The sequence below is a fragment of the Hevea brasiliensis genome, unplaced genomic scaffold (assembly GCF_030052815.1).
Source record: "Hevea brasiliensis isolate MT/VB/25A 57/8 unplaced genomic scaffold, ASM3005281v1 Scaf66, whole genome shotgun sequence".
Lineage (NCBI taxonomy): Eukaryota > Viridiplantae > Streptophyta > Magnoliopsida > Malpighiales > Euphorbiaceae > Hevea > Hevea brasiliensis.
Window position 1 is genome coordinate 49,973 of NW_026615206.1, and position 12,670 is coordinate 62,642.

Consider the following 12,670-nt stretch of genomic DNA (forward strand, 5'->3'; position numbering starts at 1 on the left):
GAGGTTGTTGATAATTCTGTACTGCCCTTGTCGACCTCCCCAAGAAAAGTTAAGGTGTTTCCTCCATGTTGGATTATGTGTACTAGAAAAAAGATTACCAACTGGTTTCTTATTGTAATTTCCAACAAAATCAACTTGCTCATTTCCAAACTCTTGCCCATAGGAAGGAAAATCATTGATACAATGCATATTTCCCGCACTAACATCTTCTATATGACTAGATCCTCCAATTGATGAGTCAACCTTCATGCTTAACTTATCCATTTTTCTCATCAAAGCATCAAATTTGGCATTGAACATACTCATGGCATCTAATTCATATACACTAGCTGGTGGTTTCTTTATTTCATTTCTTTCACAGCTCCATTGATAATTGTTGTAAGCAATTTTATCCAATGCTGAATAAGCTTCATCTTCTGACTTCTCCATAAGATCATCTCCTGAAGATGCATCAATTATACTTCTAATTGCTAGAGAAACACCATCATAGAAATGTTGAACTAGCATCCATTTAGGGATTCCATGATGTGGACATCTCCTTTGAAGATCCTTATATCTCTCCCAAGCTTCATAGAGACTCTCATCATCCCTTGGTCTGAAAGAAGTTAATTCATTTCTCAATTTTGCAGTCTTGCTAGGAGGAAAGTATTGAGCCAAGAAAGCTTGTGACAACTCATCCCAAGTAGTTATTGAGCCCAGAGGTAATGAATGCAACCACTCCTTAGCACGGTCCTTCAAAGAAAAAGGAAATAATCTAAGCCGGATGGCATCATCTGACACTCCATTTATCTTCAACATGTCACTAATCTGAAGAAAATGTACAAGGTGCACATGTGGACTCTCAGTAGGACCTCCCCCAAACTGTGATTGTTGAACCATTTGACAAAGTGAGGGCTTCAACTAAAGTTGTTTGCTTCAACTCTAGGCCTTGTAATACTTGGTCTAAAATCTCCAAAACTAGGAAAAGCATGATCCTTAATTGATCGTTTGTTGTTGTTTGCCATAGCTTCTATCACTTGTTGCTCTTGATGTTACTCTTGCTGTCTTTGAATTCTGAGTTCAACTTTTCTTCTTTTAGACTCTGCTCTTAAAGTTTTAGCTATCTTTTCAATCTCAGGATCAAAAATTAAATCAATTTCTGCACTTTTTGTTCTTCTCATATAAAAGATATGTACCTGAAAAATCAAAACAGGAAAATCTCAAAGTAAAATGATAAAGAAAAGAAATTAAAATCAAAAATAAAATGCCCAAATTAACCAAACAATCAATCGTCTAATATCAAACAAAACAAATCCCCGGCAATAGCGCCAAAAACTTGATGCATACTCCACAAGTATACGGGTCGTTCAAGTAGTAAATAAAAGATATCGTCCCACAGAGATTTGTTTTTTTGAGCACCAAACTATAAAAGTCACGATTATTTGGGCTATCGATAATGTGTTCCAAAAGTAAAGTAATAGATGCAGCAAAATAAATTGGGAAAGTAAGGAAATTATAATGAATTAAGCAATTAAAATTCTAAGCACTATACTAATTTACTAAAATTTCAGCAAGTAATTAAATATTTAATTAATTAATGGTAAAAATTGATTCCAGAGTTGAGGTTCATGAAGTAAATTTCATTGGGATTTGGATAGGCAAAGCCAAAATTAAGGGAAATACAATTTTGAAGGAAGTTGATTCTGATTTCCTTTAATTTCTCTTTCAAGCAAACTAAAGAGTTTTAAAGGAAATTAAACCTCATTCTCATGCGATGTTTAATTACCCAAAACCCTTTAAACATTTTAATCAACTTAAAATTCCTCTTAACCCACTAGTTTATTTCAACACTAGGTGATTAAGTTCATTATCTTGATTATCTATCATAGATTTTCACCTCTCAGTCCTTCAATCTAAGATTAAGAACAAAACCCAAAGGGTACCAATAATGGGTATGTAAAAAAGCACACAAGAAAATAATCAAAACTTATATATATATATATATATATATATATATATATATATATATATATATATATTAAAATTTGGCTAAAACCAGTCCAAATCCACAGATAAAACTTAAATCATTACACCCAACTCTGAAATCTTAAGTATCTACTCACTCATGCTTGTATTTACAAGTAGAAAATATGAACTAGAGCAAGAAAACATGAAAATAAAACTAAAAATAAAAGAACCCAGAAGAAGAAAATCCAAATCTCTAAAAATAGAAGCTGGAAAACGTCGCTCTGTAGGTGTTCTTCCTCCAAAAATGGCGTGATTTCCTCTTTCCTTCTTCTTTTGATTTTTTTTCTCTCTTTCTCCTTACAGTAAAAATGAGAATATGATGCTTATATATCCCCTCAAGATTTGCCCTAAAAATGGTCTCTAAAGGGATAAAGACAATAAGTGTAAAAGGTGTGAAGAGAAAAAATTTTTCCATGTTAGCAAATCTGCCAATGCCATCCCACATGCCTCATGTTGATTCAAGTTATTTTCAACATACCTCATGTTGATTCGGAGGAGGAGCCTTTAGATTCTGCACGACTAGCTACACGGGGCATGTGGAAGTCCCTGAAACTTTCGGCATATTTTATTCCAAAATCTCTGTTTACACGACCCGCCATACGGGGCATGTTAAAGTCCTTGAAACTTTCGGCGTGTTTTGTTCCAAAATCTTTGTCTACATGACCCAGTGTTGAATTTACATGCCTCATGTGGATTCCTACTGGCTGACTCTTATCTTCACACGACCCTCAACACGGGGCATGTTGAAACCTTGAAAATCTCGGTTGGTCTTCTTCTTTAAGCGAATTTTCTTCATTTTTCACATTACTTTAAGCTTCCAAATCACTTTGAATTTCTTCTATATGGACCTTTTTGCCTTTAAACCTTATTAAAACCTATCAAAAATATTAAAATCCCAAAAATCAAATATAATGAAACTAAAATTAACAAATTAACTAAAATAAGCATTAAAAGTATAAAATTACTAAACTAAAAAGGCAAAATGCATGCAAAACTACCCTAAAATACTTATATAAAATGAGTACCAAATTCATAATTTGGCACTCAAATGGCAAATCCTCGTAAGAACGATACTTGACTTTTCACTTTATTACTTAATACGACCCATATACTTGCGGATTCACCCATCACCCTCTACCGCCCTAACAACAATATTTTTTATGCACATACTATTAGTAGTATGCCCTAGAGCATATCATTTTGTATATACCATGTACATATTTTATTAATAAAAGGCAATTTCACTTTTTCGTTTACATAATATATTTATGTGTAATTGAAAAGGTCCATTGATATTTTGTTAGAAATTCTATTCTTAAGTTGTTAAGAATATGAGTGACAGTATTTCTAGTACAAAGTATCATAAATTGGTTCACAATCGAGGATTCTTCACAAAGGACATGACTTATCCAGAAAGATTGTAATCATGTTTGCTCCCAAAGTATTAATATGAGATATAAATAAGTTGGAGTGGTGAGTCTGATGCCACATAACAAACTTGATAGACACTTATACATGATAAGTAGGCCAAACCAGTGACGCTTATGACAAGCACATGGAGTTTGCTCTTGTCAATGCATTGTCATACATCATATCAGTGCATATAATCTTTAAACCTGAGATAACACAGTTATCTTGCATATAGGTGGTTTGAGTTTGATACAACTTTCATATTCGTACTGTGTATGGGTATATGGGCATGTATTGGCTCCTACTAGTTATATATGAAGATAGGTGTTGATCAAGATGGAATCCGTTACCCTAAGCAAATAGGGATGAAATCCTATATTCATTTAATTATTCTTGATGATTTAATTTCCTGGCCAGGACAGATAGATTTAGCCAGGAAAGAGTTTCTGACAAGAAAATCTAATTAATCAATAATTGAAATTAAAAGAGAACATAATGTTCATGGCAAATGGAGTTTGACATTAACCATGACTCCAGCTGGAATTGGGATTTTGTAACGGAGAGATTCTAGTGCATGATAACATATGATTAAAGGTTCATTTAAAGTATTCCTTATTACTGATTGGGTGGCCATGGCATGCTATGCTAGGTGTCAACCATGGTCTATGATATGCCTGAAATGATTTAGAGAAATCATTTAAGGTAAGAAAGAGTTCTAATGATATTATGGGATAACATCATTTATCATTGCCAATAAGTAATGAGCCTAGTAAGTCATACATCTACACAAGTTAATCACCAAGTAAAATGTGATTTAATTGATTAATTAAAGAGTTTAATTAATTAATTGAATAGGTTTGGTTTGCAATAAGATTGCAAAGTCCCTAGCATGACTTGAAACCAAATTTAGATTATTAGATGTATTGTATAAATTAAATTTATATTAAATTATTTGAATATGAATTTAATTATGGGAAATTAATTAATGAAGATTAATTAATCAATTAATTTATATTTGATATAAATTAATTTGAAGAGGAGAAATTATAATTTTGGATTGAGAACTCAAATTAAAAAGTAAGGATAAATTGGTCTTTTCACATGGTGACATGTGGCACCATAAGATGGTGACACATGGCACCATACAAGCTTGCCACTTGTCTTTCTATGATGGAAGACCACCTTTTATGATTTAAATGGAGCTTGACACTTGGCTCCATAAGATTAAGTCAACCAAAAAGCAAGATGGGAGCTTGTGGTGATATGTAGTAAGAGTAAGTGAAGTTTGACTTTGGTATAAAAGGCCAAAGTAAGAAAGAGAAAATAATCTTCTTCCCTACTCCATCTTGGATGGCAACTTGGAGTGTTCTTCTCCTCTCTTCCTTTCTCATTTGATTCAAAGAGAAACCACTTGTTTTCTTTGAATTAAATTTGCTAGAAAAGGTTTCTACTGTTCTAAACACCCATTAAACTTTACTAAATCACTAAACCCCAATTTTAAGTGGTTGAATAGGCTTGGAAAGTCAAATTGGGGCTGCCATAGTTGCTTCTTAGTGTGCCTGTGGTGGACAAGCTAGAGGGACTGCAATTGGGGTCCTAAAAGCATCCAAAGGAAGGGACATTGATTAATTGTTCATCTTAAAGGTTAGTGATCATAACCCCTCTTTTAGTTAGGGTTTATGTGATTAAATTCCTAATGTTTAAATCTTGATGGCAAATGAATGTCTAATGTATGCTAAAATGTGTTTTAGTATACAATTGGGCATTGAAAATTAATTAGGCACATAAAACATTTGGTATGTTGCATGTAACCCTAGATAAAGTTTTGAAATTCAAGGCTCCAATGCCCTAATTCTCATGCTTCCATGCTTACACATACAAGTCAGATAAAACATGCAGAAGGGCATTATAACCTGTAGGATACCTACTGAAGACAGTTCATATACATAGTGAAGTAGGTAATAGTGGCACAACAAGGGCTCAGCCCTATTCGACAATTCATAATCACAAGCAAGGGCTCAGCCCCAATCATTAACTTTCATCATGTCTCAAAAGTCGAAACATGACTATTCAAATCATCAACGAGCATCTAAGTTCAACAAAAATTTACAAGTGTATTAGATGGAAACTCAGTGTGCCCTAAAAATTTAAAGAAAATAAACAATTTATTAATTGCATTATTTTAAGATTGTTTTATTATTTAAAGATACTCTCATTAAATTATTTTGAAACTCTAAATTCAAGTTTTGAATTTTAATTTTGAATGTATTTAACTTACAATTTTATCATAATATTATATTATACTAATAGCTTAAATGATAAATATATCGTTGTACTCCAAAAATAAATAGTATCTTAATTATATTAAATTGATTTTAATTAAAGTTTTATGATTCATGTATTAAACATATTTTTTTATTGTTGTTTTAATATATCATGTGAATTATTATAATTATTATTATTATTATTATTATTATTATTATTATTATTATTAAATTTAATTTAATTGTGGTATAGTATTTTGGACTACATTGAAGAGAATTTTGGATCTTTTTGAAAGAAAATAAAAAGTTTAAGGATTTGAAAGCCAAAAGTAAAAAAATAAAATAAAATAAAATCCAAACTCACCTAGACAGAGAACCCCCCCTCTCTCCTTTCTTTTTTTTTATTTTTTATTTTTTGCCATAACTTCCTTCTACGATCACCTTTTTCGGCGTTCATGATATCAAAATGCTCCACTTCTCATGGGCATTGCATCGATATCAAATTGCGTGGTATTGTTTTTTAGTTTGTGCTAATTGAGCTTCGAAAGTTTAGCCCATTTTGACTTTCAGACAAATTTCTCTCAAACTAGAATTTTTCTTAAAAATCTAAGTATATGAGCACATTGTATACTCCGAGAGCTTCGAAATGATACCAATACGGCAATTTTTCAACATAAAAAAATTTTCGGGACCTATGAGCTTATTAGTGAGATTTCAAGTCTTTAAAGGTGTTTTTCTTTTGTTAAATAAAATTATTTTCTAACCCTTTATGCTTTAGGCTTCATGCAAGTACTTTTATTTCGTAAAAATTCCATCCATTCTTGAGACTGCAATTTTAGTCCTGACGCGTGGGCTCCGGGATTCACCTTAGAAGTAGGTCGATATTATAGTCATTCTTACCATTTTCAGATTTTCTGAACGCATTCCAGATACCAAAATTAGTGTAGGTAACCTCAAATCCAAATTCACTCTTTTTGCCTTAAATTGAGCTATAGCTTGATAATTAATAAAATATTCTGGGTGTATAAAATATAGTATTTTCAATTATAATATTAATATAATATTATTAATGTCCTCCAGGAATATTTATAGAATTTTAAAAGTGAATTGGGTATTTTTGAACAATAGTAAATTTAAAACCCCTGAGCTAAAGTTGATCAATAACAATAGTTAATCGGTTTTGGCAAGCCCCAAATAGGCATTGTGTTGTGTTGTGGGCTTGAGGTTTTTAAGTTGTTGAGATATAAATTATTTTTTCTTATAAGGAGGTTAGGTGTTAGATATAAGAAAAACTTTGCAAAATTTTCGACACGAACCTAGGAAGTATTTTATTTTTTTAATTAATTATTATTAGTCTATTTTTTATAGTTTTTTGGTATCTTTACTTAGGTGATTCAAATAAACAATTTTCTTCTTTTTAGCAAAACTAATAAAATATAAGCTTTGATTATTTTTACATTTCATGATGGATTAACTTTAGATAAAAATTTTCAATTAGTTGACCTGTCACACCTTACCGCTCTGTAAGGCATAACATGATCCCGTAGAATACCTAATGAACTACTGAACTTCATCTACCGATAACTCGTTAAGTACCCTACAAGAGATTTTAAAATCATTTTCTTACTTTTTAGAAGTGGTGAGCATTTTCTAATAGGTATTAAAACATTTAATTAGAGTTTGTAAACAAGTTAAAATTTTTATCCCTTTTTATTTTTCCGCAAACTTTAGAAAAATTTCGGTAGAGTGCCGTCTGTATTTTGATAAAATAGTTATTTAAATACCTGAAAAAAACGCTTCCAATGATTTATCTCATCAACTCAACAACTTCAACATCATTTCTCAAATTCCAAAATTCAAATCCATAATTTCCAATTCAAAGATCATCCAAAATAATACTAAGTAATTTCATTCAAATTAAAACAAAATACTTTCATTCATATTTCATAAAAGATAAAACAATTTATATACATCAATCCAAAATTTACATTAGAAAAATCCAAACTAATATTATTGCAAACTTTATACAACTGTTCATAACTATTTTCTACATTTATATACATTTACATATATCAAACTAATTTTTTACAATCAAGGTATAAAATATACCCGATAAAACTTCAGGGAAGATAGCTCCACAATCCTTAGCAGATCACTCTGCTGCTCCTCTAGTCTCTATATCTGTGACAGCAATAACAGCCATCGGTGAATACTCTGACTTAGTGGTGCACAACATACTAAAATAATCGTTATGCAGAATTTAAATCATACTTATTCAAAAATTTAACTAAACATGAGATATAAATTCAAAACATTATTTATAAAATTTTAATCCAAACAATTTCATATCGAAAGTCTCAAAACAAATTTCATAAAAACACACAGTTATATCATGCTATTCGAAACATATTCATCTCAATAGCTAGAGGCTTATGAGAAGTCACATCACAAGGCTAGCTAGCTCAAATATATGGGAACCCATTCATTTTCTTCTTCTACTAGTACACACCTCAACACTTCGGCCAGAGAAGGAATCAAAATTCGAAACTGATTTCCCCCACTAGTCATGCTAGTGAGGTATTCAAATATATGGTCATGACACTGTGGTTTCAAAACTATCTTAACAATTTACTAAACATTTATTGCTATTTCAAACACAAACAATTAATCTTTCAAAAATTTAAATCAAAAGCATAATAAACCTTTCATACAATTGTATCACAATTTAATATCTCAATTCATTCAAAAATAATTTGCAGAAGAAAATTTACAGAAATTCTATGTTGTGCACAAACCTTATACGAGTCGCCTCTTGGCCTTGACTCGACACCTCGGGTTCTTTCCCAGTATTCTTTTCCACTGAAACACACAATTTCACAGTATTTCAGTATCACAATTTATCATAACTCCAAAAAAAAATTCAAATCTACTTATACCTAGCTTTAATATGCTAAACTTGACGTTCTTTAAAATTTGTATTTCGGGATTACTATTCACGATACTATTCAAGTCAATTTGTTTACTTTCTAATGCTTAATAGGTATGGGAATTCTAATTTCACCCACATATCACATTTTGGTTACCTAATTTGTTGGTTTTGGTTATTTTCTCAAATTTTCAGTCTTTCAGGCAAAATTGTAAATTTTCAATTTTGGTGTCCTGTATTGCACTATTGCATTGGTCATGTTGCTGTTAGAATTTGGCTAAGTTTTCTTCATGGAAATTGTTCCTTATTGTCTTAACTTTATTTCCCTTTTTGAATCACTCCATTTGGAGTTTTGTAGCTCAAGTTATAGCAATTTGAACATGGCTGCCGGATTGGTCTAACCCAGATTTTCTGGGCAACTAGTTTGGTTCTGGCAGTTTTAGGTCACTAACTTTGGGTGGCTAAATGACTTGGTTAAGGGCATAATTTGAGTTTGTATTCTTTATGAAAGTTATAGTACTATGTCATACCTTTCTAATTCCACAAAAATTAGGTCATTTGGACCTGCCTAGCCCAAGTTATGACCAAATGAACAAATACTGTTCATTTGGTCATTTTTGTACAGGGCAGAATACCCAATTCCGGATTTGGCCAATTTGTTCACTATGCTATGGTCACTTTCTGGGCATGATTCCTAAATTAAAAATGTGCCATTTTGTGTCCAGTTTCATTCCCAATTGGCCTCACACCAATTGGGTTGGTAAATTTTCAGTTTTGGTCCCTGAAAGGGACCTTGGTCATGCTGCCTATAGAATGACCATATCCAATCCGAATTTCAATTTGGTTCTAACACTTCCTACACATCACAATTGGTCATACATGACCATTTTTCAACTCAAACAAGGTCAAACACATCATTTGCCTAATTCTCACATTTTTATCTCCCAACTCTAGGTCAAAACCCTAACTTTCATGCTTAGCTCATTTGTTGAGATCTAAATGCATATTTAGTATTTATACACTCATTCACACTTAACTACTTCATAATTTGCATCAAAATCATTCATTCTCAAACCAAAACCCTAGCTGGCCAAAATTCACAATTGGTCTTCCCAAGATGTTTCTTTTGATTTTTAAATTGAGTTCTAGGTTAGTTAAGCTACAAACACAACTAATAAACTAAATTTTTCAAATTAGATTGCTTACCTCCACTTGGATTTGAATTCTCCAATTTCTTCAATTCTCTTCTTTTTTTCCTTTTCTTTGCTTCTTCAATCCTCTTTTCAAAGCTCAAACACAAGGTTTAACTAAGGAGTTTACACTTTCTATGGTTGAATTTATGGTTTCTTCAAGCTCAAAATGAGCTTTAATGGAGGTGAAGTGAGGGAGCTTAGAGAGAGAGAGAGCCGGCTTGGGTGAGGGAAGAAGGCAACATAAATTTTTTTTTCTTGTCTTTTCTTTTTATGTATTTTTAATCTTAAATAAATTCACAATTATCCTATAATTTTAAATTCTTAATTATTGAGTTTATTGCATCATGCATGATGTCATGCATGATGTAATAAACTTTATCAACTTTTTCTTTTTCTTTTTTTTATTTATTTTTCTTTAGTTCTTTAATTTAATTCTTGATCCCGAAATTTTCTTTTCTTCGATTTTATTGGACAGTTAGGTCAGGAGTCAGCTCTAGTTGACCAAATTGCGCCTCACCAATTCGATCCAGTTTGCAAATAATTCAATATTTCTTTCGGATCCCTGACCTAATTATTTGACCAACTTAACAATTCTTTTTCGCGATTTTCTCTTATCCACTGTGTTCTCAATAGTCCTAAGGACCGCGGCGTCACTTTTTACGGTTTGAAATTCGAGTTTAAATCGACCTCGTAGTCCTTCCTGAGAAGGTCACCCATCGTTGTGACTCTCGGCTCATTTAACCTCTTATGTTCTGTTTTTCTTATTTATACTTAACTAATTGACAATTACTAATTATTTGTGTTCAGGGCTTATCTAGTTGTCTTAGATGTGGTTCTAATCCCCTTAATTGTCCAGACCAACACCAGTCACCGGAACAGTAAAATATACCAGGCTATACAAATAGGGGTATTACAATTCTCTCCCCCACCCCCCCCCCCCTTAAAATAAATTTCGTCTCGAAATTTTATCTGATATCAATCTCTGAATAGCTGTGGATGCTATCTCCTCATGTCCTCTTCTCATTCCCAAGTAGCCTCCTAGCCCGAATGATGGTTCCACAGAACTTTTACTAACGATATCTGCTTGTTCCGTAGCTGCTTCACCTCATAAGCCAGAATCTCTATGGTTTCTTCCTCATATGTGAGGTTTGGATTCACTTCAATTTCTTCTACTGGTAGTATATGAGATGGGTCTGATCGATACCTCCTCAACATAAACACATGGAAGACATTATGTATCTTTTCTAACTCTGGAGGTAGTGCCAAATGATATGCCAAGGGACCCACTCTCTCCAGAACCTCTTATGGCCCAATGAAACGAGGACTTAGTTTCCCCTTTCTGCCGAATCTCATAATCTTCTTCCAAAGGGAAACCTTAAGGAATACTTTCTCACCCATTGCATATTCAATATCCCTTCTCTTTAAATCAATATAGGACTTTTGACATTCTGATGCAGTCTTAAGTCGATCTCTGATCAATCTGATTTTCTCCTCAGTTTGCTAAACAATTTCGGGCCCAATCATCTTCCTTTCACCTACTTCATCCCAACACAGGGGAGTTCTACATTTTCTACCATACAAAGCTTCATATGGAGGCATCCCAATGCTTGATTGGTAGCTGTTGTTGTAAGCAAACTCAATCAAAGGCAAGTGTGTGTCCCAACTGCCCTCAAATTCAATCACACAAGCCCGTAGCATGTCCTCTAAGATCTGAATTACCCTATCAGACTGGCCATCTATCTGTGGGTGGAATGTCGTACTGAAGTTCAATCTAGTTCCTAGGGCTCTCTGAAGACTACCCTAGAATCTAGAAATGAACTTAGGATCCCTGTCTGATACGATGGATGCTGGCACTCCATGTAGTCTTACTATCTCATCAATGTACAACTTGGCCAATCTTTCTAAACTATAGTCCATCCGGACTGGCAGAAAATGAGCAGACTTGGTCAGTCTGTCAACAATGACCCATACTGCATCATGACTCTTCTATGTCCTCGGAAGTCCCATCACAAAATCCATAGTTATTCTCTCCCATTTCCATTCTGGTACTAGTAGTGGATGTAACAACCCAGCTGGTACTTGATGCTCTGCCTTCACTTGCTGACAAGTTAGGCATTTGGAAAAAAATTCTGCCACATCTCTTTTCATACCCATCCACCAGTAATGCTCCTTTAGCCCTCTATACATTTTTGTGCCACCAGGGTGCATAGCAAAAGGAGACTCATGTGCTTCCTTCAAAATGATCTGCCTCAAATCAGCATCATTAGGAACGCACATTCTGCCCTGGTGAAGCAGTAGACCGTCATCTCTTATTGAGAATTCTGGTTTCTTGCCCTGCCGAACTTCTTTTAATAGCTTCTGATACTTCTGATCATTCTGAATAGCCATTCTGATCTAATCAATCAACACTGGTTGTAAATGCCATTCAACTGTTGTCTGCCCCTCGTCATTAATTTCTAAGCTGGCATGTAATGATCTCAACTCATGTACTATAGACAAAGGAGTAACCCGTAGACTTGCCATAGTCTTGCGACTTAAGGCGTCAGCCACAACATTAGCTTTCCTTGACTGATAGTCTATCAAATAATCATAGTCTTTTATCAACTTTAACCATCTCCTTTGTCTCAAATTCAACTCCTTTTGAGTGCTCAAATACTTCAAACTCTTATGATCTGTGTAGATGTAGCACTTCTTCCCATACAAATACTGTCTCCAGATCTTAACAGCGAACACTATAGCTGCAAGCTCCAAATCATGTGTTGGATAATTCCTCTCTTGCGGTTTCAGCTGGTGAGATGCATAGGCAATGACATTTCGTTCTTGCATCAATACACAGCCTAACCCATTGTGAGAAGCATCACTGTAAACTA

At 33.4% G+C, this 12,670-nt stretch overlaps 1 non-coding gene across 1 annotated transcript; it reads left to right on the forward strand.

The window, feature by feature from the left end:
* Window positions 1-517: 517 nt before the first annotated feature.
* On the forward strand, window positions 518-624 carry LOC131177621 (small nucleolar RNA R71). Its single transcript, XR_009147004.1, has one exon. It is a non-coding gene; the product is annotated as a small nucleolar RNA R71 (small nucleolar RNA).
* The last annotated feature ends 12,046 nt before the right edge of the window (window positions 625-12,670 follow it).